This window comes from Equus asinus, chromosome 6 (genome assembly GCF_041296235.1).
Source record: "Equus asinus isolate D_3611 breed Donkey chromosome 6, EquAss-T2T_v2, whole genome shotgun sequence".
Lineage (NCBI taxonomy): Eukaryota > Metazoa > Chordata > Mammalia > Perissodactyla > Equidae > Equus > Equus asinus.
Genome location: NC_091795.1, coordinates 16,977,325 through 16,999,297, shown reverse-complemented (window position 1 = coordinate 16,999,297; position 21,973 = coordinate 16,977,325). Strand labels below are relative to the sequence as shown.

Sequence of the window (21,973 nt, the reverse complement as noted above, 5' to 3'; positions counted from 1 at the left end):
CCCGGGCCCCATCACTACAAGGGGTTTTCATGCACGTTGTCTCCTAAGGTGCCTCAAGTGCTCTGAGAAGCCGCTGGTCAGCTATTTCAGTTCCTACCAGACAGCTGAGGAAATTGGGAGCTTGCCCAGGGTTCATGCCAGCCTGCAGCCAAGTAGAAGTGGGAAGCCAGTGGGAACCCAGCCCACTCTGGGGTAGCGCTGAGCAGCCCAGCCCGTTTTGCCTCCTGCCATCGAGGCCCTGGGACTCCTACCGTATTATACTTGCCCTTGCTCAGCTGTTCCTCGCTGGGCCGCAATCTCAGAGGGCAGGGGGCTCCCATACTTGGAAACCAGCCCCTAGAACAATCAGGGCCACGCGCACAGTAGGTGGCCAGCAAGGATTTGTCAATGCCAAACAGTACAATGTGGCAGTGTCTTTGAGAATTGCCCCCCTGCCTACCTAATAACCCAACGATTCCACCCCACGGTGAATGCCCAGCAGACCGAGGTGCGGACGTCCACGAATGTTCAGAGTAGTGTTATTCATGACAGCCCCAGACTAGAAAACCCAAATGGCCACTGTGCTGGACTCTGACGCATCGCTGAGACCCGGCTTGAGGGATGAAGGACTTGTTCCCCCAGGGCCTGCAGTGCTGCCCTCAAGTGGTCAGCTGAGGTTTTTGTCGCAATTGCACCGCAGTGCTGCTCTCCCGCCGTCCAGCTCTCCCGCCGTCCCGATTTCACAGGTGTTGATCCCGAGGACGCTCCCTCATAAGCCCCATCAGTAATCCCCGTCTCAGGGGCTGCTCCTGGGGAACCCAACGCCAACGTCCATCAACAGGAGAATGGAAAATAAATTGCACGTAGACATGCTGTGGGATACTCATGACAACAAAAACGTACAAATTACTGTTATCCACAACACGCTTAGACCTCAGCGATGTGACGTGGATGTAAGAGAAGATCCAGACTGCGCTCGCCACAGTTTCCATTTATGTGAAGTTCAAAAACAGGCTAATCGAACGCGCGGTGTCAGAAGTCAAGCTAGTGCTCGCCTTCGGAAGTCGATGACTGGGAGGGGGCACAAGGCAGCCAATGCGGTGCTGGAAACGTCCTCCATCTTGCTCAGGTGGTGTGTATACATATGGTGTGTATACGTATGGAAAAATCCACCCAGCAGGACCCTCCAATCAGTTGCAACTTGATTATATATTGGCTGAATTCCCTTCCAGCCCTAAAATGCTGATTCTGAGCGAGCTGATGAACGATGGAGCATCCACACTCCCCGAGGAAACCAGAGGGCTTGTCTAGCACTGCCACCTGGTGGGGAGAAGTGGAACTGACCGTGGGTCTGCCATCCTGGAGGGAAATGGTCGGGGGCCACAAGGCTCCCACTTACATCCTGGGCAACAGCTCTCCTTCCTGCCCACTTGCTTCCTGCCCATGAGCCCCCTAACAACTCTGGGGGTCCACCAAATCCTCTGGGTCAATAGCTGGACTCCCACCCTGGGCCTTGGGGGCCAGAGGGCTGAAGAGGGACGCCAGGGTATGCCTGCAAAGCAGCCAGCCCCCAGGTAGGCCTGTGCTGTGACTTCCACCCTGACGCCCCATCCAGATGTTCCTGGGCCCTGATTCTGCTCTGTGCCTCCACTGCCCTGAGTCCCCTGGTTCCTGCCCCACCTGCTCCAGAGCACCCTCCACGGTGGGAACGTGGCGGGAGCCTGCCACAGAGGGGCACTGGGGGATGGAGCCACTGCTGGGCCGATGGGGCTGCTCAGAAGTAGGGGAAGGGGTGTGGAGAGGCATGCCCTCTCCTGTTTTGGTTCCTTTTCCTTCTTCCTGTGCTCCCCTCATCCCACACATATCTATCAGGGGGTCTGTCCTGGGAAGACTGTGGCACCTGCCTGGGTGTCTGTGGGTGTGTGTTCAACAGAAACTTACTGAGTACCTACTGTGTGCCACGCACTGTCCAACTTCTGGGTAACCAGAGATTGAAGAAAACCCAATCCTTGTGCCCCAGTCAATCAAGTATGGCCTGGTACTTAGTAATTAAGGGCGACAGGAGGGCCAAGCTGAGGGCTGGGAAGACCATGGGGGCAGCAGGGGGTCGTTATGCCCAGGGAACAGGTGAAGGTTTTGTGGAGCAATAGATATTAAAACTGATCCATGAAAGATAATTAGGCTTTCAACAGCGAGAAAGCAAAGAAAGGCATTCATTCCAGGGAGAAGGAACTGCCTATGCAAAGGCATGGAAACGTAATTGTGCACAGTGCTGTCTGGTTGCATCAGTTAAGATTAGGATTGCTTGCATATAACAGAATATCCAAAAGAATAGTGGCTTAAACAAGAGATGTTCATTTCTTTTTCACAGGAAATAAATTGAAAGTAGGCAGTCTAGGCCATTGGGAACTCAGGTTTCTCTATTCTTCTGCTCCATCATTCTAATACTGGTCTCCACACTCAAGGTCACTTTATGAACCAAAAAGGCTGCTGAAGCTCCAGCCAGCACATCAGCATTCCAGACAGCAGGAAGGAGAAAGACCCCAAAGGCATTGCTCTCAGCTAAATCAGCTCACTATTTAAGCCAACTTACTGGAGGGCACTGACATCTCATTGAGCAGAATTTGTCATGTGGCCACAACTAGCTGCAAGGGAAGCTGAGAAATGTAGTCTTTATTGGAGGAACAGCTAAAAATTGGGTTCCTAATATTAAGAAAGGAGGAGAGAATGGATATTGGATGGGTAGCTAGCACTGTCTAGCCCAGCGGTAGAGTGGAGCTGTGGTCCTTCAGTGTGTGGGGAGAGGTGACAGCAAGGAGCGAGATCACAAAGGCCATGCTAAGGAGGGTTTGGACTTTATTCTGTAGAGAATGGGGAACTGCTGAAGGATTCTGAGCAGGAGCCGAGGGTGGAGGGGCTTGGAGCAATGTGCTCTGCAGAAAGATCCATCACGCAGAACAACAGAGGGCTGAGTGCAGGTGAGGACAGCCGGGGGAGGCGAGGCGGGTTGAACAGGGCCCAACAGGAGAGCCAAAGCTAAGCCCCGACGACAGTAGGAGGTGATGCCAGGTAGCAGGGGAGGGACACAGTCCTGCGGAGAGCAAGTCTGGGAGGACTAGAGCAAGCTCGGGATATGGGAGTTCAAGGCAGCTGTAAGTCGAGTCAGATGGCTCGAGGGCACCTGAGTATCTGAACAGACGCTCAGGCCACTGGACGGGCTGGGGATACAGATCCAGAGTCGCGGTCACACAGTGGTGGATGAGATCAGCCCAGGTGTTGAGCTGGAGAAATCTGATGGACCCTTCAGAGTTACCAAGGAAGGAGGTTGATGAAACAGGTAAGTGCACAGACTGTGGAGCCAGACAGAGCTGGGTTCGAATCCTGCCTTCACCACCAAACAGCCATAAACCCCTGGGCCAGCTAATGGCCCTTTCTAAGCCTTGGCGTTCTCATCTGCAAAACGGGCACAGAGAGGCCTACCTGAGGGCTGCTCAGAGGACTGAACAGGGGCACGTTTGGCACAGGGAACTGCGCTCAGCGGTAAACACCAGCTCTTCCCATTAAAGGGGCAGCCTCCCCTTACTGGAGGCGACATCAGCGCCTTTCCTGGGGAGCCGGGTGTGCCCTCTGTCTTCCCGCTAGAGGGCGGGGGCCCCTGGAGCCCCGGTGGGCTCGCTGGGGAGTGAATCACGCACTGCAGCCCTCTGACCCAGCACGGCCTGGCAGCCCTGGCTCAGCCAGTCTCCCGGCAGGGGCCTCGGCAGCCCACGCTGGCGGGTGGGGAGGAGCTAGCGTCTGCCAGGAGGCGGCCGGCAGGAGGGTGAGGGCCAGCCCTGGCCCGGCTCCGCAGACATGAGTCTAGGGAGACTCAGCGCTGTTTCAGAAACTAAGGAAGACAGCGATTGCTGGGGCAGGGGAAGAGGGTCTTGCCAGCCATCCCAAGCAGAGCAGTGGCCTACACACGTCCACACGAGCCCAGCCATGTGGCCTGGGAGATGTCCAGCCAGGAGACAAGGCCCGGCTTGGCGCCTGGGAAGACAATAGCTCTACCTTCGCCCAGAAACCCAGCTCACCCCCTTCGCCTCCAGAAGGCCAGTCTAGCTTCTATCCCCATAAGGATCCCAGGCAGACCTTGGGGGAACCAACATGACAGGGGCAAGCACAGCAATTGGGGCCCTCAAAGGACACTGGCAAGGCACGTCAGAGACCCAGGAGGTGCCAGGAGTGTGGCCTTCCTGAAGCTAAGGATGGGCCGAGAGGGAGGAGAGGGAGGCAGCCTGACCAAGCTCAACCCAGTGCTAGGTGAGATGACAACCAGGAAGAGGCCACTGGGGTGTCCAGGGGGAGGTCAGTGGTCCGCAAGACAGCGCCAGAGGAGGGCTGGGGGCCAAGCCAGGGGGCAGTGCTGGGCAGCTGGGGGTGTGAGTGATGGGGCCTGAGGCTGTGAGGGCAGCTGCAAGTGACAGAGGCTCGAAATGGCTCAAGATAGAGGTTTGTTTCCTTCACAGCACACGGCGGGTGGGTGGGGGCTCCGCTGTACAGAGCCATCAAGGGCCAGGCCGCTTCTGACCTCTGCTTACCTCACTGGGTGCTGCCCTTCCCCACGGGCCCACAGTGCTTGCCCCACAGTCAGCAGGAGGAAGGGGCCAAGGCAGGGCGCGCCAGGAAGCTTCCCACGGCCCCCTCCTTCAGCTCGCATCCCATCGGCCAAAGCCTGGTCATGTGGTCACACCGAGCTACAAGGACTCGGAAATATAGCCTTCATTCTGGACGGTCCTGTGCCCAGCCTGAAACCAGGGTGTGGATATCGGAGAAAAACGAGCAGTTGTAGGATGCAGGCAGAGAGGTGTGGGGGTGGCAGCCAGAGGGGCTCGGGGTGAAGGAAGGAAGGCTTGGAGCATGAGAAGGCCGTGTGCATGGCCACACGCGTGCATGCTGTGTGCGCAGCACCTGGGCACCAAGCCCGCGTGAACTCCGCTGTGAGGGCATGGAGGGGAGGGGAGCTCCTGCCGCTGAGAACCAGCTCTGTGGCCAGAAGACAGATCGCCCATGTCTCCAGCAGAATTTTCAAGTTTCCCTGGAGGTCCTTCTGGCCCCTCCCCAAAGCCAAAATAGCACAGAGGGGAAGAGAATATCTTCCTTCTGCTCCTTGGCGCTTTTGCCCATTGTCAATGCTCATTTTGGCCATTGTCATTGTGTCCAGTGCCCGGGCCAATGGCACAGTCCCCAGGCAAGGAGTGACCTCCCCCGGGTCCCCTGAAGCTCCCTCCCCCCGTGGCAGAGCTGGGACTCCAAATGTCCATCACCAGAGTAGGCTCCAGCTCATTCTGTCTCTCTAGGGGTCCTCGAATTCTGTCCCCGTGGCCTAAGTTGTCCTGAGGGCTGATTTCACCGTGGGGCTCTAGGCCACCAAATGCAGGTGTGCGCTTCGGGCGCCACATGTGCACGCCCGGACAGTTTGCCCTTCATCCTCTCCGTTTGTGAGTGGACACGTTTCCAGTCCCTGGTGTGTGCCCTCACTGGGGACTTCATTAACTCATTGATTCCTTTGGTCAGTCAGCAGACATTTCCTGGGGCCATGATGTGCCAGCCCTGCGAGAGGTACCACGGAATAGTTTAGTGTGGTCGGCAGCATGTCTCTGCCATCCACCCACTGTGGGCCCCTGGTACGTTACAGATGAGGAAACTGAGGGTGAAGGCTGAGTAATTAGTCAAGGTTAAACCAAGCCTGATCCCAAAGTTCTCTCCCGTTTGACTAATTCTGGAAATAAAGATAATTAGGATGGAATTGCAGAAGGAGCCTGTGTCTGTGGGAGTCACTCTGAGCATGGGGCCCCTTTGCAAGCTCCTCCAGTCCTCTCGCTTTGGGGGATGTGCTGTTCTTACAGCTGAGGGAAAAAGCCGGAGCCCTCCTTTTAGGTCCAGAGGGGAAGCCACTGCGTCCCCTCAAAGGCCATAGGGACTCCAGTGTGGGCAGTTCGGCTAAGGCCCCACATTTCTCCCGGCTCCTCCTTGCCCCATTTCTTCCTTCTGCTGAATTCCCCTCCCCCATGTCCTTTCCTGTGGGCACTTTCTTCCCCGCAGCCCAACACACCCCAGATAGACTCTTTTTCTCTGATTTTACTCAAGCGCCACTGATATGGGCATTTGTGAGCAGCGACTTTGACTCAAGGTGTGGAGTCGTGCTGTCTGAGGGGGCCAAGGCGCTGTAGTGCAGCTCAGCCCAGAGAACAGAGTGAAACCGAAGCTCACCCCACCACTGTTTCCAAGATCCTGGGATGTTCTGCCCCCCAGGACTCCTCACTGCCCACTCTTTGTAAGCCGTGGACGTCCTTCACCCACCTAAGGCTCATACCCTTCCCTGTCGAGCCAGCTCCATCTCCTCAGCCTGCAGTGCCTGTTTATTTCTCCTGCAGAGATGTCGCACCCCTCTCTGAACCAGTGCCGTCCCCGGGCTGAACACTGCAGGCTCCCAGGCTCCCTGGGGTGCTCTGCCAAACATCAAGACCACTGCTCTCAGATTCCGGCAACGTCATGGGCTGAACTAACACGGACATCCCTCCCCCTGTAAACACGGAGAAATTCAGAATAAAATATAACTGAAAGATGTTAGAATCACAGTGGAACTTGAAAAAAGGGTGGGGACACACCCAGGTGTCGGGTGTACAGAGAGAACTTGGAGGCAGAGCTGAGCTTTGACCCTGGATATGGGCCCTAACCACAGGGGCTGAAGAGTCAACGCCCACCTGGGGTCAAGAGGTGTGGCCCTTGTGTACGGGGATGGATGGTAATTAGTCTTTGTGACCATGATGTATCCTACACAGAAGTGGAAATATAATGATGTACACCTGAAACTTATATAATGTTATAAACCAGTGTTACCTCAATAGAGAAAAGCAAGCCCCATACACACACACACACGTACACACACATAAAAGAGGTGTGGCCTTAAGAAGAAGCGGACCTGAGCCCCCTGTGTAAGCTAGAACCCTGGAAGGGCTGCCCATCAGGAACCGAGGGAACTGACCGTGAATCCTTGCTTGGCATATGACTCCGGATGGGAGAAAAGATTCCTGGGAAAAGTCAAAACACGTAACCTGAACTATTCATGGAGGTGGCATCCAAACTTATGCTCTCCATGGGTGAGGAATTCCCAAGCTGAAAAATAACACAGAAATATCCCCCTGAGGAGCCCTTGGAGCAGTTGGCTTAAAAAAATACAAAACGTCCCTGAGGCCATTTTCACAACCTCAGAGACACACAGCACTCCCCCAGAACAGAAGCACCTCACCAAAGACGAGCTCACAAACACCAGTGAAGTCACACGAAGAATCAACTTCCATCTACTGGGAAGGAGAGTCCGCAGGTACGACCATAGGAAAATCGTCATCTCCAAGAACTTGGGAGACCAGGACAAGTTGAAAGAGATATCAAGCTAGCATGTTAAAATAATTAAAAATATAAAGGGAGGAATAAAAGTGATAATGAAGAAACAGGATACTGTGAAAAAGAGTCAAAAAGGAGGAAACATTTGAAAAGGAGCCAAGGAAATGAAAAATATAGACACTGAATTTGTAAACATAGTGGACAGGAAGGCAGCAGATGAGACAGCTGAACTGACTGGAAGACGGATCTGAGAAAAGTCATCAGAATGCAGCACCCTGGCAGAGGGCTGGAACATTTGAAAGAGAGATTAGGAGACATGGATGATAAAATAAAATGGTCCAATATACAACTAACAGGAGTTCCAGAAGAAAAACTCAGAATGAATGGGGAGAGAGATAACATTTGCAATATTCAAAGAAATAATGGATGAAAAATTTCTAGAAAGGAAAAAAAAAGCATGAATCTTCAGATTGAAAAAAAGGCATTTATCTTCTGCAGGGGCCGGCCCCGTGGCCGAGTGGTTAAGTTCGTGCGCTCCGCTTCAGCGGCCCTGGGTTTCACCAGTTAGGATCCTGGGTGTGGACATGGCACCGCTCATCAGGCCAGGCTGAGGCGGCGTCCCACATGCCACAACTAGAAGGACCCACAACTAAAAATACACAACTATGTACCGGGGGACTTTGGGGAGAAAAAGGAAAAATAAAATCTTTAAGGTGCAGATAAAATATAGATAACAATACATGGAAAATGGGAGTTGGGTATTGGAGTTGAAGCTTTTAAGATCCTTGGGATCGTTTGGGAAGAGCATAAAGATAGTGACTAATTTTATCTCTTGTTAAGTCAAATATACATAACAGAGATATAAGTTAACCACTAAAGAAAAATACAACGTGTAATATTCAAACCACGGGAAGGGGGTGAGAATAAACAAAATTTGATCTAACAGAAGATAGCAAAAGGAAAAAAGAAGCAAGGCAAGAACATGATAAATATAAGAGAAATAAAATAGCAGATTAAATCCAAATACGCCAATAAGAATCAATGTAAATAGACTAAATTTGCCACTTAAATAACAGATTCTCAGATTACATTTTTAAAACTCTAGCTATATGCTGTTTATAAGAGATATACCTAAAACATAATGACACAGAAATATTGGAAGTATCTCTACACTAAGCAGACACTAATCAAAAGAAAGATGATGTGGCAATATTAATACCAGGCAAAATTGACTTTAAGGCAAAAGTCATTACTAGGGAAAAGAGATGAAATGATAAAAGGAATAATTCACCGATAGGATAAAACAATCTTGAACCTGACTGCACCTAATGACTTTAAAATATATACAGCAAATATTGCGGCCGGCCCGGTGGCGCAGCGGTTAAGTTTGCACGTTCCGCTTCTCGGCGGCCTGGGGTTCGCTGGTTCGGATCCCGGGTGCGGACATGGCACTGCTTGGCAGCCATGCTGTGGTAGGCGTCCCACGTATAAACTAGAGGAAGATGGGCACGGATGTTAGCTCAGAGCCAGGCTTCCTCAGCAAAAAGAGGAGGACTGGCAGTAGTTAGCTGAGGGCTAATCTTCCTCCAAAACAAACAAACAAACAAACAAACAACAAAAAAAAAACCATGAAAAAAAATATATACAGCAAATATTTACAGAATTACAAGGAAAAACTGGCAAAGCCACAATCTTAGTGGGAGATGTTAAACAAAGAGTTATGACTCCAGGCCTCCATTGCCAGAAACACAGAAGCTTTGAGATTACAATGTTTCCTTTAACATGGTCTAACTCTAGACATAATCCTTCACCCTCCAGTACCTGTAAACTGAAGGAGGCGGTACAGAGTGTGCCCTCACTCTGGGGGAATAATTGCACACTTGTTAGGCAACAGAAATGTGCATAGCCAGATGTTTTTATTAAAGCCACTTTTTTTGCCACAGATGCATGAGCCCAAGGGGTGGCAGCTGTCCTAGATGCATTTCCTTTAAACCTACAGTAGCTGTGGTCCCTTACATTGAGGGCAGCTGTGCTCCGTAAGACATCGGGTTGCCGTAATCTGAGTTTTTGTAAGTTAAATCATATCCCCCAACACATTCATAGATGCTTGGATGGGTATTGCATGTTTGCATATTATAAATTAGCAAAGAAAAGGGCTTTAAAAAAAAATGTAAACGTTACATCATCCAACATCTGGTTTACCGATAAGGAAACAGACCTGGAGAGGGTAAATGAGTTTCCAAGAGCCCCACAGCTAGCATGGTGCCTGGGGGGACCGGCACCTGCCCTCTGACTCCATTTCAAATTGCATTGAGCTTCACATAACAGAAACCCAGTGACGGCAGCTTAACCAGACAGGGTTCCTTTTGTTCAAAGGACAAGAAGTACCCAAGTGGGAAGTCCAGGCTGATGCAGCTGCTCAAGGAAATCATCAAAGACCCAGCATCTTTTCAGCCTCCTGTTCTGCTTCCTTGGCAAGCAGCTTTCTTCCTCATGGTTTCAAGATAGCCACTTCACCTCAGCCCCTCTCCACCTTCCAAGCAGGAAGAAAAAGGAAGTGACAAAGAGGAAGGGGCGGGGCCTATATCAGGAAAGTCAAATTCGTAGAAATCCCCAGCTGACTTCTCCTTACATGTCATTGGCCAGCACAGGATCTCAAGGCTACCCCTAGCTGCAAGGGATGCTGGGAAATGTCTTTTTTTTTTTTTTTTTTTGCTGACCCCATCAAAATCAGGATTCTTCCACGTAACTCCATTAACAACAAATTAACGTACATTTGTTAATTGCCTACTGTCTTTAGGACCATGACTCAAGTCCTTACCTACAGGTACTTCAAGATTAGGGATTGTTTCCCCCTCACATTGCCTTCACAGCATTGCATCACAGTTATTCACAACTTTCTCCAGGAACTAAATTATCAGTTTTTTGAAATCAGGGACTATTACGGCAAGGATGAAAACGAGCTAGTGTAGGAAAGTGCTTGTGAAGTTTTCCAGGCCATACATATACAAAGTGGTATTTTTATTATCCATAGCAAGAATACTTTTTGCACACTCTCTCCCCCTCCTCAGAGTGGCACTGTCTTTGCACAGAGTACGTGCTCAGCACGCGTGCATTCTACTGTTCAATACCCCGTATGTGCATTGCCTCCCTCACCAACCCCTCCAGTTTCTGCGGGTGTGCAGGAGCTCAGGCTTGGTGGTGCACCTCTAGTGCCAGGATGTCCTCTCCAGGCGGAGAAAAGTAGGTCTAAGGGGAGTGGGTCCCCCTAGCAAGTTCTTCCTGAGGTCCACTGCAGGCCCTGGACCAGCCCACAGGCCTCTGTTTGAAGGCTGGGGGCCGCAGGTGGGCTGTGGAGGGAGAGAGGGAAGTGGAAAGGCTAGGGCAGACTGAGCTGGAGGGGCACTGAGGAGGAGCTGAAAACACATGAGGACCAGGGAAAGCCCTTGTCCCTCAGCCCAGAAACGAAAGCCGATGGTTCTCCGCCCAGGTCTTTAAGGCCCTGCCTACCCCCGGGCCGGATGCAACTCTGCCCAGCTCTGAGAAGAGGGCAGGATGCAGGTTGTAAGCCTAGTGACCCACAAGAGGCTGATTTTTCACACATTAACCTCACTGTCTTCACATCAATACCAAGAGGTAAGTATTCCCATTTTACAGATAAGGAGAGTGAGGCCCAGAGGCTAAGGGGCCTGCCCAAGGCCACAGAGTAAGGGGCATGGCTGGGAGTTGATGTGGCTCTGAGCCATTCTCTTTGACTAAAGATGGGTACTGTGCCTCCGACTCATGACTCCTGGCCTCAGCAACCCCCTCGGCCTCATCCCCCAGGGGACGAGTGGCTGGAGCAGAAGGGGTAAGACGAGAGGGCAGCGGGCCCTGCAGGGAGGGGTGCCTGGTGGCCACCCTCCCCATCTGTGGCTGCCTCCTCCCCCTCCCCGGTTGACAGGAGCCATTCCACAGAGCTTGGGCTCCCCACTTCAGGCAGCCCCCTTAACTCCCCAACCTGGGGGCCAGTCAAAAAAAGCTTCCCAGAACGTACCAGGCCAAGACCGAGACCCGAACCCTGCCTCCTCTCCCGATCCCCCAGTGCTTGCTGGGAATCCAGAACCTGCTCAGCTTTCTCCCTGGACCAGGGTGCCCTTCACCCCTGCGCCTTCCTGCCTTCTCGGAGGCTCCCCATTCCCTGTCTCTTTCCTGGCTGGCCTCTGGCATGGCAGTGGGTCCTGGGCTGTGTGCACGGAGGATGGGACGGGGTGGGGGTGGGATGGAACGTCGGGAAGGCTGAGCCCCAGCCCTGCCCTTTATCTGCTGACCCCTTCCCAGAGGAGGCACAACAAATTCAAATGAAGAGAACGGTCAGGCTCCGGGCCAAGAGTCCTCAGTTTGTTGCAGGCAGTCCCGACCGCATTGGTTTTTATGAGAAAGCAGCAAATCATAAGAAAACCCTCTCCTTGGGAGGACTTAGTTGGGACAGAAACTGCAGATGGATGCCAATTCTGGCCAATCTCCATGTCGCCACATGCAGAATGTGCAATGGCATCCAACCCGTGATCCTAACTCTGAGCACAGAGCCTCAGCCGACCCTGCAGCTCCCTGACCAGCTGATAACAATAACAACCGCAGTGAGAGCGGCTCCGCTTCTAGAGAACACACGCTCCTCTTTCTAGTGCCTTTCACAACCTAGCGAGGTATCGCTCTGTGAGTTTTACAGATAAGGAAACTGAGGTTACTGAGGTTAGGTAACTTGACCAAGGTCACATATTTAGAAAGTGGTGGAACTTTTCAAAATACTAAGTTGGGGAAATGCTCATCATTTGTAGAAAAATTTTCAACAAGGGCTAAGAACACAGGTTTCCAGTTAACCCTCAGTTACCCAGAAAAGTCACTTCCCCAGAAGGCCCCTGCACACGCCTGCATATGTGTGCCTGCACGTACTCGAGTATTCTGATCAACAGAGCTCTTGATAAACAGGCCAGACCACAGGGAAAAAAATGTACAGGAGCCAGCTACTGCATTCTCTGAATTCAGTCATGTGCTTGGAGATCCCCAGGTATAAGGTAGCAAAACATACCTCATTCAAAGTAACTGCCAAGGAGGTGGCATGAAGCATCTGCCGCCATTAGGGGCACAAGCATCCCTTTGGGTCCCCTCTCCACCCTGTTGCTCTCACGAGCAGCTCACCCAGGGTTGACAGGCCACCTCCCTGAAGTCATGCAATGCTGAAGGAAAAGCAGAGGTGGCAGGCACAAGACAGCGCTCAGCCACCAACCTGCAGTGTGGCCTCGAGCGGATCACTTTCCCTCTCTGGAGCTTAGCTTTCCCATCTGTAAAATCAGCAGTCAGCACTTTTTACGTAAAGGGCCAGATAGTGAATATTTTGGGCTTAAGATCTCAGTCAAATGTTCTTTGTGTTTTTTTTCACAACCCTTTAAAAATATAAAACCCTATTAAAAAAAAAAATGGAACCAAGGGCTGGCCCCGTGGCCGAGTGGTTAAGTTTGCGCACTGTGCTTTGGCAGCCCAAGGTTTCGCGGGTTCGGATCCTGGGTTCGGATCCTGGGTGCGGACATGGTACTGCTCATCAGGGCATGCTGAGGCGGCGTCCTACATGCCACAACTAGAAGGACCCACAACTAAAACATATACAACTATGTACTGGGGGGCTTTGGGGAGAAAAAGCAGAAAAAAAAAATGGAACCAGGCCAGAGAGGCCTCCCAGAATGTACCAGAATAAGGCAGAACCACCTCTGCTCCCTGTCCAGCCTCCCAGTTCTCCTTCAGCTCCTTAAAGCAGAGATGCCCCCAGCTTTCTCCTGAGGATTACTGGTCAGCTCCCTGCTCTAAGCCACTTATTATAATATTGACGTACGTCGATAGCAGATTAGCAGGGGCCACAGGGCCACCCTGGTGCCTTCCCCTCCCCAGACTTCCCCACAATATGACAACCACACGGGGACAATGCCAGGTGTTCTGATAAGTCAGTGGCTATGCTGACCCAGCCCTGCGCCCCGCCCCCCCCCCCCCCCCCCCCCCAGCCACTAGCACTGCCCTGTACAGGGCCGGGGGTGGGGGGTGGCGGGAGGGCATCTGTGTTCTCCTCAGACGCTCAGCTGACCCTGCGTGCCCCTGAGCTTGGCCATGTTCTGTGTTTGTCCTTGTGTGTCAGGTACACCAGTCAGGCCCTCTATGCCACAGCCACCTCGCTGTCTACAGGACTCTTCCGCATGAGAGCAGCCATGTGGCTGGCCCTGCCTGGAGCTCACGATGGTCCTGCTTACAGGGCGAATTTTGCGCTGAGTCAGCGAGCTGGGCCAAGACGGCAGGGCAGCAGGCCCAGGCCAGGTGTTCTGGGTGGCCCAGGAAGATGAGCCATCAGCCTCTCCTTTCCACACCTGTCCTGAAGTCAGAACGAACTTGAGTCCAGCAGGGTCCCTGAGCCAGGGAATTTCTGTGACTGCAAAGGCTGGGGCTGCTCAGTCTGGAGGGTCAGAATCCACACAGGTGTCAAGCTGGATAAGCCGATGAGGGGAGCCCCCTGGGCCCCTCCTGGCCCACTGTGCCCTGGTAGTCTAGCCTGAAAAAGATGATTAACTACTATATATAGATGAATGTTTCTCTGGATTAACGTCAGTTCAAAAAAACCGTGTTAATTTGGGCCTCACTGTGTCCACTAGGATGCTGGCCAGAGGGCAAGCCTCGCCAAGCTAAGGGGCCTGGAAGTGAAATTGATGGTAGGGGGCTGGTGTCAGGGATGTTGAACCTACTTCAGTGGTTCTTTTCAAGTTGGTTTCTAGCTCGTTTCTGTGATGGGAAGCCAGGCCTGTTCTAAGCAGGGCTAGAGACCTCCAGGAGTGTTGATGTGAGACTTCCAGAAAATTTCTTTTTTTAAAAAAGTATTTTTTGGTGAGGAAGATTGGCCCTGAGCGGATATCTGTTGCCAGTCTTCCTCTTTTTTTTTTCCCCCAAAGCCTCAGCACACAGTTGTATATCCTAGATGTAAGTCATTCTAGTTCTTCTATGTGGGACACCACCTCAGCATGGCTTGATGAGTGGTGTGTAGTCCACACCCAGGATCAAAAGCAGCGAACTCCGAGCTGCTGAGCGTGCAAACTTCACCACTTGGCCACAGTGTGGCCCCAGAGAAAATTTTCTGAAAAGCTTCATGCCTCTACTCCCAGGAGGGTACTCAGGAATTTGCAAGCTGGGGGAGTGGGAAAAGTAGAGGGAACAGAGGGTGCAAACGCACAGAAGCATGAAGGACTTGTTGACTAGTGTGAGAAGGGTGGGTGCAGGGCAGGCGCTATCGGGGCAGGTAGAGGTCTCATTCATCACTGCCAGAGAGCCCCAATTATCTGGGGCTCAAGGAGGATCAGGGACCACCCTGGGCACCCAGCAGAGCCGCTGGGGCTGGAGGAGACACCCTCCCCTCCAGTCGGCCCTTTCAGCCCCTAGCCCTCCCTGGCCCCTTATCTGGAGAAAAGAGGAACTAGGTGGGGGCGCGGGGCTTTCAGCGAGGCCCGAGGGGCCAGTAGCGCTGCGGCCCTGGCGCTCCTGCCTGGCAGTAATTTGGGCCCCAGAGAAATATTGGCGGCCTCGGCTAACCGAATTATTCTTTCGGTTTGAACCAGCTCCGCGCTTTGACTCAGATCCGGCTGGGCAAGGAAAGCGCTTTCCGAAACCCCCTCCCGCCCGTCTTCCCCCGGCTCCGCGAGCGCACCTCGCCCCCAGGAGCCGGGGCTCGGGCCGCGCCCAGGTGGCAGCGGGTGCCCGGAGCGGGCCGCTCCCTCCCCGCAGGGCCGGGGCCGCTCCTTGCCCGGGCGCCCTCCCGGATCGTGGAGGACCAGGGCGCCGGCTCAGTGCACGCAGCACGTGCTTAACGCACCAAAATAGAAAAAGAAAAATGCTTGGAAAGAATGTAATGTTTCCAAACGAGCATCGAAATCGCCAGTTACGGGAAAACTCAGTCTCGTGGGACTTCCTTACCCTGATTTAATCGTTCAAAGTTGTTTTTATCTCAAATTACGCGAGGGGGCGGGCACCGGGGTCTTTTTCAGGGTTTAGCGGCCCCCCTCTCGCCCCCGCCGGCCGCGGGGCCCTCAGGCCTCAGTGCTTCTCCAGCGCACCCTAATATTTCCGAGCCCCCATTTCAAATCCCTGGGGCCGCAGGGCCGCCCAGCTGTTATTTTGCAGAATTTCTCTCGCAGCAGCCCACTAGCAGTTCTGCTTATTGCTCCTGCCGCTGACTCACAAGGGGAGGAGGGGATTTCTGAGCTGTTTCAAAACTTAACCAGAATATTAGGGGTTTCATGTAGCCCTTGTTGATAAAGAAAAAAAAAAAAAAAAAGCCCCCAAAGCCAATAAAATATGACACATAGGAACAGAAGGAGGGAAATGGAGTGGGCAGCTGCTTTCCAGGACCAAGGGGCCCATCTGCAGTGTTGGAGCTGGACCTGGGACCCAGGTTTCCTGTCTCCCTCCCCCAGTCAAGCTGTCCCCGGGCCTGCCTTCGCTCTGCCCTGGGCTGTGGATGAGAGCGGGTGTTGACGGAGCGCTTTCTCCTGCCAGGCGCGGTTCTAAGCCCTTTATGAGAAATGGTTCATGGAGGGCGCAGAACCGCACTGAGAGGCGTGAGGGCTGTTATCATGCCATCCTCACTTTACAGATGAGGAAACTGAACGTGAAGAACGCAACTGATTTGGGGCACTTGTCTTCTTATGGAGAAAGATGCCCGTCACTTGCCCGCTTTGCCAAGGCAGATTCTGCTCAGCCACAAGCGGGCCTCAGACTCACTGGAGTGAGGCTACTGGGTGCCTGGAACCTCCTCTTGTGGAGACCAGTGGGTCAGGGGCTTGGGGGCTCTGAGCTCCTGAGGAGGCTGAGGACCACTGCCCTGAGTGACGTCCACAGCCCCAGATCCTGCTCCCGGGCCCCATCTAGGTCCAGCAGCAGCAGGTGACCCAGGGTGGCGCTCTGATCTGAGCTGCCAGCCTGGGGCCAGAGGGATGGAGTGACTACCAGCTCTGCAGTTACCCAGCCCTGCGAGTCCAGGAAGGAGGGAGCACGTGTGACCTCAAGGCTAAAATATCATAGAATATCCTGCCCTTAAAAATTAGGAAGCGCTGCCCTGGGGAAGGACGAGATGCCCCGTGGTGATGTGGGGAGGCGTGGGAGGAGATGGAAATAGGTATCCTGCCCCTTCTTCCTTCATTCCTCTCCTTCATTCCCCTTCCATGGATCGTCATTGAGCACCTGCCATGCATCCACCCTCTGGGGCTCACTTTCTCCTCTTCCTTCCCAACTCCTTTATTCACCAACTCTCAGGTCTCCTGAACCTACTGTGGGACCTCAGACATCCGGCTCCTCTGAACATTGGGCTCCTCTCTGGAAGGGCAGTGGTCTGGGTGCTGTGGCCCTGCCAGCAGCATGGTACAGGCCAATAGGAAGGACCTGTCCCATGATGGCGTGGGACTGACCATAGGAGCTCCAGTGTGACAAATGTCACAGCAGAGGTGTATGCTGGGAGTGCTGGAGGGGATGTGGATGCCTGCTTCAGGCGGAGCATTGAAGGATGAGCAGAAGTTTGCTAGGTGGACATGGCGGGACCTGCAGAGCTAGGGAAGGGGGCTCAGGCAGAGAGGGAACAGCACATGCAAACATTTGATGTCAGGAATAGGGCATGGGGCACTGGGGAGACAGTCCTCCTAGTGTGACTGTATTGCCAGATTTTCCAGGTAGGGGTGGATGCCAAGCCACCGCCATGCCCAAGAGCAGTCCTTACCCCAGGCCCAACACCCAGAGAGGCCAGCTGCATGCAGCCCTCTGCCTTCAGCTGTGTCCAGTACCACCCAGGCAGGTCCAGAAGAGCCTGCCGAGGCCAACACAGGGAGGGAAGGCAGTTATAACAAAGCAAAATCCAAAATCCAGAAAGAAGCAGGCCAGCCCTATGGCTGAAGAAACCAAGGCACAGGTAGGCAGTTGGGGAGAGGCAGGGGATGCTGGACAACCATCTATCCCCTTCAGGGTGTCCAAGGTAGGCCAAGGTGGTGCCCCAGATGGGGAGAAGGAAGCCGTAGGGACTGCGGGCTCTCCAGTGAGTTCTAGTTGAGTGCGTACATATGTATGTGTGTTCCCAGTGTGAGGTATGGGCTCCTCTGCACGCAGGATGCTCATGCAAATGCACAGGTGTGTGTACACAGATTTGCAGACATGCTCCAGAAAGGATGTGCAGTGGGCGTGGGGAGAATTCAAGCCCTTGGTTGGCAGACTAGGAAGGAAGGAGAGCCTGGGGTGGAGACAAGACCATTTAGACCCGAGTTCCGCTGGGGTCCTCCCTACCAGGTGCCGTTTCAAACAAACATTGTTGGGGAAGGCAGGAAGCGAGCGCAGGCCCCCCGGTGGCAGTCGCACGGTGGATAATACCCAGATGACGAAATCAGAGGCCTGGCCTTCAGGTAAGGGAGTGGGAGTGGGGACAGGTGTGGGGAGAGCGTGAAACCTCTAAGGGATCTTGAGTTCTTGGAGCCAGGGGGCCCCAGACAACTCCTGGGCTGGAAGCTTTAGTTTTGATGTCAGTAAAGTCCCATGAGTTCGTTTGGGGAGCAGGAATTAGAGCACTGCCCCCCCGAAGCCTGGGTTTCCAGGATTGAAAGGGTTGAGGGGCCCACTCAGGTTGGAGATGAATCACTTACCTTACCCACAATTCCTCTCGCCATCCTGGCCAGACCCTAAGACCCTGGGACTTTGAAGCCACGACCTGAAAACCTGGAAAACTGGATCAGGCAGGGAGTCTCAAAGCTAGCCTAGGTCACCAAGGCCAGGGTCTGGGGCCTCAGCCTGGCCTCCCCTGGGGCGCACACAGGACAGGGCTGTGCAGACGGGCCAGCTGTGCAGCCAGGGCTCCGTCCCGTGGTGTAGGAGGATGGCTGCTGTGCTAAGAGATGGTCAGGTCCCTGAGGGTTTATTTAAGTATTATGCCTTTCCTCTTTTCTTGCACAGGCTCAGAAGCACACCAAGTCTGCTCTGTTGGAGGCTGCCAGAGGATACCCCTGACACAACAGAGTGATCAGTTGTGGAAGGACTGTGTTATTTCTAACCCTCACACTAATTTTGCAAGATAGGTATTGCTAAGCCCATTTTACACGTGGGGAAATTGAGGATTAGAGATGGGGAGGAACTCATGCAAGGTCACCTGTCAGCGAGGGTGCAGGGTTGGAAGCAGCTGGCCTGGCTCCGGGGTGGGGGGGTCTTCTTCCAGCGGACTGGCTGAGAGCGAGTGCTGCCTCCTGGGAAGCCGTGAACCTATCTGTGCTTGCCTCTGCCCTTTGGTAAAAAAGGGAATTTAAAATGTACCTAACATTGCAAGATTGGATGTGTGTAAAGAGCTTAGAGCTGCGAAGGCCACCTCAAGCACTTAGTCACTGTTTCCTTTGCTGCCTAGGGGACCAGTGGGGGAAGCCAGTGGGAAGTCTCTGGGCCCCAGGGGACCGACCTGGCAAGGGTCTAGGTTAGGACCACCGGGAGTGGGATGGTACCTGTGTCCAGCTCACTGCTGGGCCTGGGACCCATCTCGCGGCTGAGAGGGCAGGCTCCAGAGGCGGACAGGCTGCTTCTTGATCAGCTCGCCCTCCCCGATTCCTCACAGGCCTGCCCTCAGGACACCGAAGCTGCGCTGGTGGCCACCCGTCCCCCCCAACGACTTTTCTGCAAGTCTAGAGGGAAATCGGCACCTCCCAGGAGGTTTGGGGCCCCTCTCTCCTCTCTAAGTGTCCCCAGGCCGTTCCCCAGCCCTTCGCTCTGACAGCGGGCCCGCAGCTGTCCAGATACTGCCTCTGGAATACGGGAGAAAGCGGGGACACTGAATAAAAGGGAACCCCAGCCCCGCCTGGCCTAGTCCCCTCTGTCTCATTCACCTCACAAGGCCGCCCCCACGGAGGACACCGATTCTCCGGAGAGGAGGCAGCCCCAAACTGTCCCCGGAGCCCTGAACAACGAGGTAAACTGAGGCGAGCTGTGGCGGGCCCCATCCCAGGGCCCAGCCCCGCCCCCGGCAGGGCCGAGCGCGCCCGCCGCGCCCCCTCCTGGCTGCGCGCCCGCCGGGTCCCCGGAGCCCGCCTCGCCCCTGATGTAAGCTGATATTTTAATTCTCTTACAAGGAATGGTGTTTAGAGAAATGACTTAACCGGATTACTCATCGTCTATAATGACTTGGCCTGACTCCGAGGCTATTCCTAGACGTGACGCTTGAGGCTTTGATTCTTTCTCTCTTTTCTTTTTCTATCTTTTTTTTTTAATACCAAGAAATGACAGCCTTGTGCCCGCGGCGGCCCCACCCCTCGCACCCCTCCCACCCCTCGCACGGCATCCTGGGAGACGTAGTTCTTTCCGGGCCCGGGCACCTCCTCCCCCATCCCCCCTACCCCCCCGGGGCCCGGGGAATGTCGGCACGGTGCGGGCGTCGGGCGGGGTCGGGCGCGACAAAAGGGTCCCGCGTGTGATAAACCCTAGGGCAGAAAATCTGGTGGTGGGGCTTGGGACAAGTCACTTAATCTCTGCAGGCTTCGGTTTACTCATCTGTCAAATGGGAGACAGCCGTACACAGACCCCACGATTTAAAAAAGCCTTTGTCCAGTGCGTTTGTACTGATCTCCAGTCTAGACTTACCACTTCGTGTCACAAAGTGACACAAAGAACTAGGCTTTAGTTATCCAAGTACCCAGGGCTTAACAGGGACCTGGCTCACAGCGGCCTTTCCTACCTCCTTGCTGTTTGCGGAGAAGCACTTACTCTGTGCTTCTCAGTGTCGTCGGCTGTAATAAGGGCATAAATCGGGCGCCCGCTTCATAGGGCTGGGGGACACTAAGCGAAATGATCCCGGAAACACGCCGGGTGAGTGTCTGAGAGAGTCAACACTGGTGTCAAAGGCGTCTTCGCCCCTCCCAGCACCAGCCTTGGCTCAGTCACTGAGGAAGGAATGGCTGATTCTCTGAAGCCAATGAGGCTGCACCTTCAGGGGCACAAGGTCAGAGCTTTGTTCTGGTCGCGACTATGCCTCCAGTGTCTTGGCCAGAGCTAGCATACAGTACGACCACGACGACTGTCCGAGGAATGAATAACTGAGGATTACCCCTGCTGGCCGAGGGACCTGAGGCTCTGAGAGGTCAAGTGACTTCTACACGGCCACACAGCTGGGCTGTCTGAGTGGGGATGAAAACCCAGATTTTCTCTCCTTGTCCCCCCCCCCCCAACACACACACACACACACACACACACACACACACACACACACACACAAGGGAATTCGACTTTCACCCTTCAGGCTCAGGAAGTGCAGAATCTCGGTTTCCACCCTGCTGGGACGTTGGTGGGAGGGGCGCCCTGCCTGGGCCCTGCCCAACAAAGGAAGTTGTTCCAGATTCAGCGGGAGGGAGGGCTGGGGTGGAGTTGGAGGGAGACAGCCAGGTGTGGACAAAGCGGGGAGCTGGTTTTCACCTGCCCTGGGCAAAGTGGCCAATGCTGCTCGGGCAGGCAGGCGGGCAGCGGGGCCCTTGGCGATCTTGACTGGGTCCCTATCCCAGGGCCACGCCTCTCCACTCCCTCACCCCCAGCAGTTCCCCAAAGGCCGAAAGCTATTCTTGGCTTTTTCTAAAAGAGGCATTTGAAGCCATGAGCCAATTTTTTCCATTCCTGAGCTTGGGTATCGTCTATTTCGGGCATTTGTTGTTTTCCATGAGTTGCGAATGCCACTGTGAAGCCGGCCTTTCCTGGACAGCTAGCACGAGGGAGCCAGGCAGGAGCAAGGCGGGGCCAGCAGTTAAAAATACTTCCCGCTTCATTTCTCCTTTGAAAACAAAGCCCTGGGGGCCTTTTGCAACTGCTGAGCCTGGGAACGGAGCTTCCTAGGCAGAAAACTGGCTGTGCGTGGTTTCCTGAGTGTGGTGGATGGGTTTGTGAGTCCCAGTGGGAGTCCCAGAAGAAGCGTCACTGACTTGCTGTGTGACCTCGGGCAACTCACTTAACATCTCTGGTCCTTGTGGCCTTCTCGCTAAAATGAGGCCAGGTGAACAGAAGATCTCCAATGGTCCCTCCAGCTCTGAAAGCTCCAGGGTGAGAACCATCCCAGGGCCAGGTTTTCTTCCTAGTGTTGGGCTGGCAAGGGGTGCTAGGACATGGAGGCAGGCGTTAGGAGAAGACAGCGTTTAGCTCAGTCTCTGGGAAGAGTTTGCGAGTTTCCAAGCCCTGACAGTGTTCTTAGGGGGTCCAGAACGTTCTCAGAGGATTCATGTAATTACAAAAAGATTAAGCACCGTTGGGGCCGGCCCCGTGGCTGAGTGTTTAAGTTTGCCCGCTCTGCTTCGGTGGCCCAGGGTTTCGCCAGTTGAGATCCTGGGTGCAGACATGGCACCGCTCATCAAGCCACACTGAGGCTGCTTCCCACATAGCACAGCCAGAAGGACCTACAACTAGAATATACAACTATGTACTGGGGGGCTTTGGGGAGAAGAAGAAGGAAAAAAAAAAAAAGATTAAGCACCGTCTAGAGGGGCTTAAATGAAAACACTGGTAGATCCACACCAAGGCACGCAGCCTTGCAGATATGAGAGAGAAGCAGGTC

At 53.9% G+C, this 21,973-nt stretch overlaps 1 long non-coding RNA gene across 1 annotated transcript; it reads left to right on the top strand.

Moving 5' to 3' along the window:
* The first annotated feature begins 17,675 nt into the window (after nucleotides 1–17,675).
* On the top strand, nucleotides 17,676–19,138 carry LOC139045487 (uncharacterized). The gene is made up of 3 exons (XR_011503867.1): nucleotides 17,676–17,813; nucleotides 18,358–18,479; nucleotides 19,004–19,138. It is a non-coding gene; the product is annotated as an uncharacterized lncRNA (long non-coding RNA).
* The last annotated feature ends 2,835 nt before the right edge of the window (nucleotides 19,139–21,973 follow it).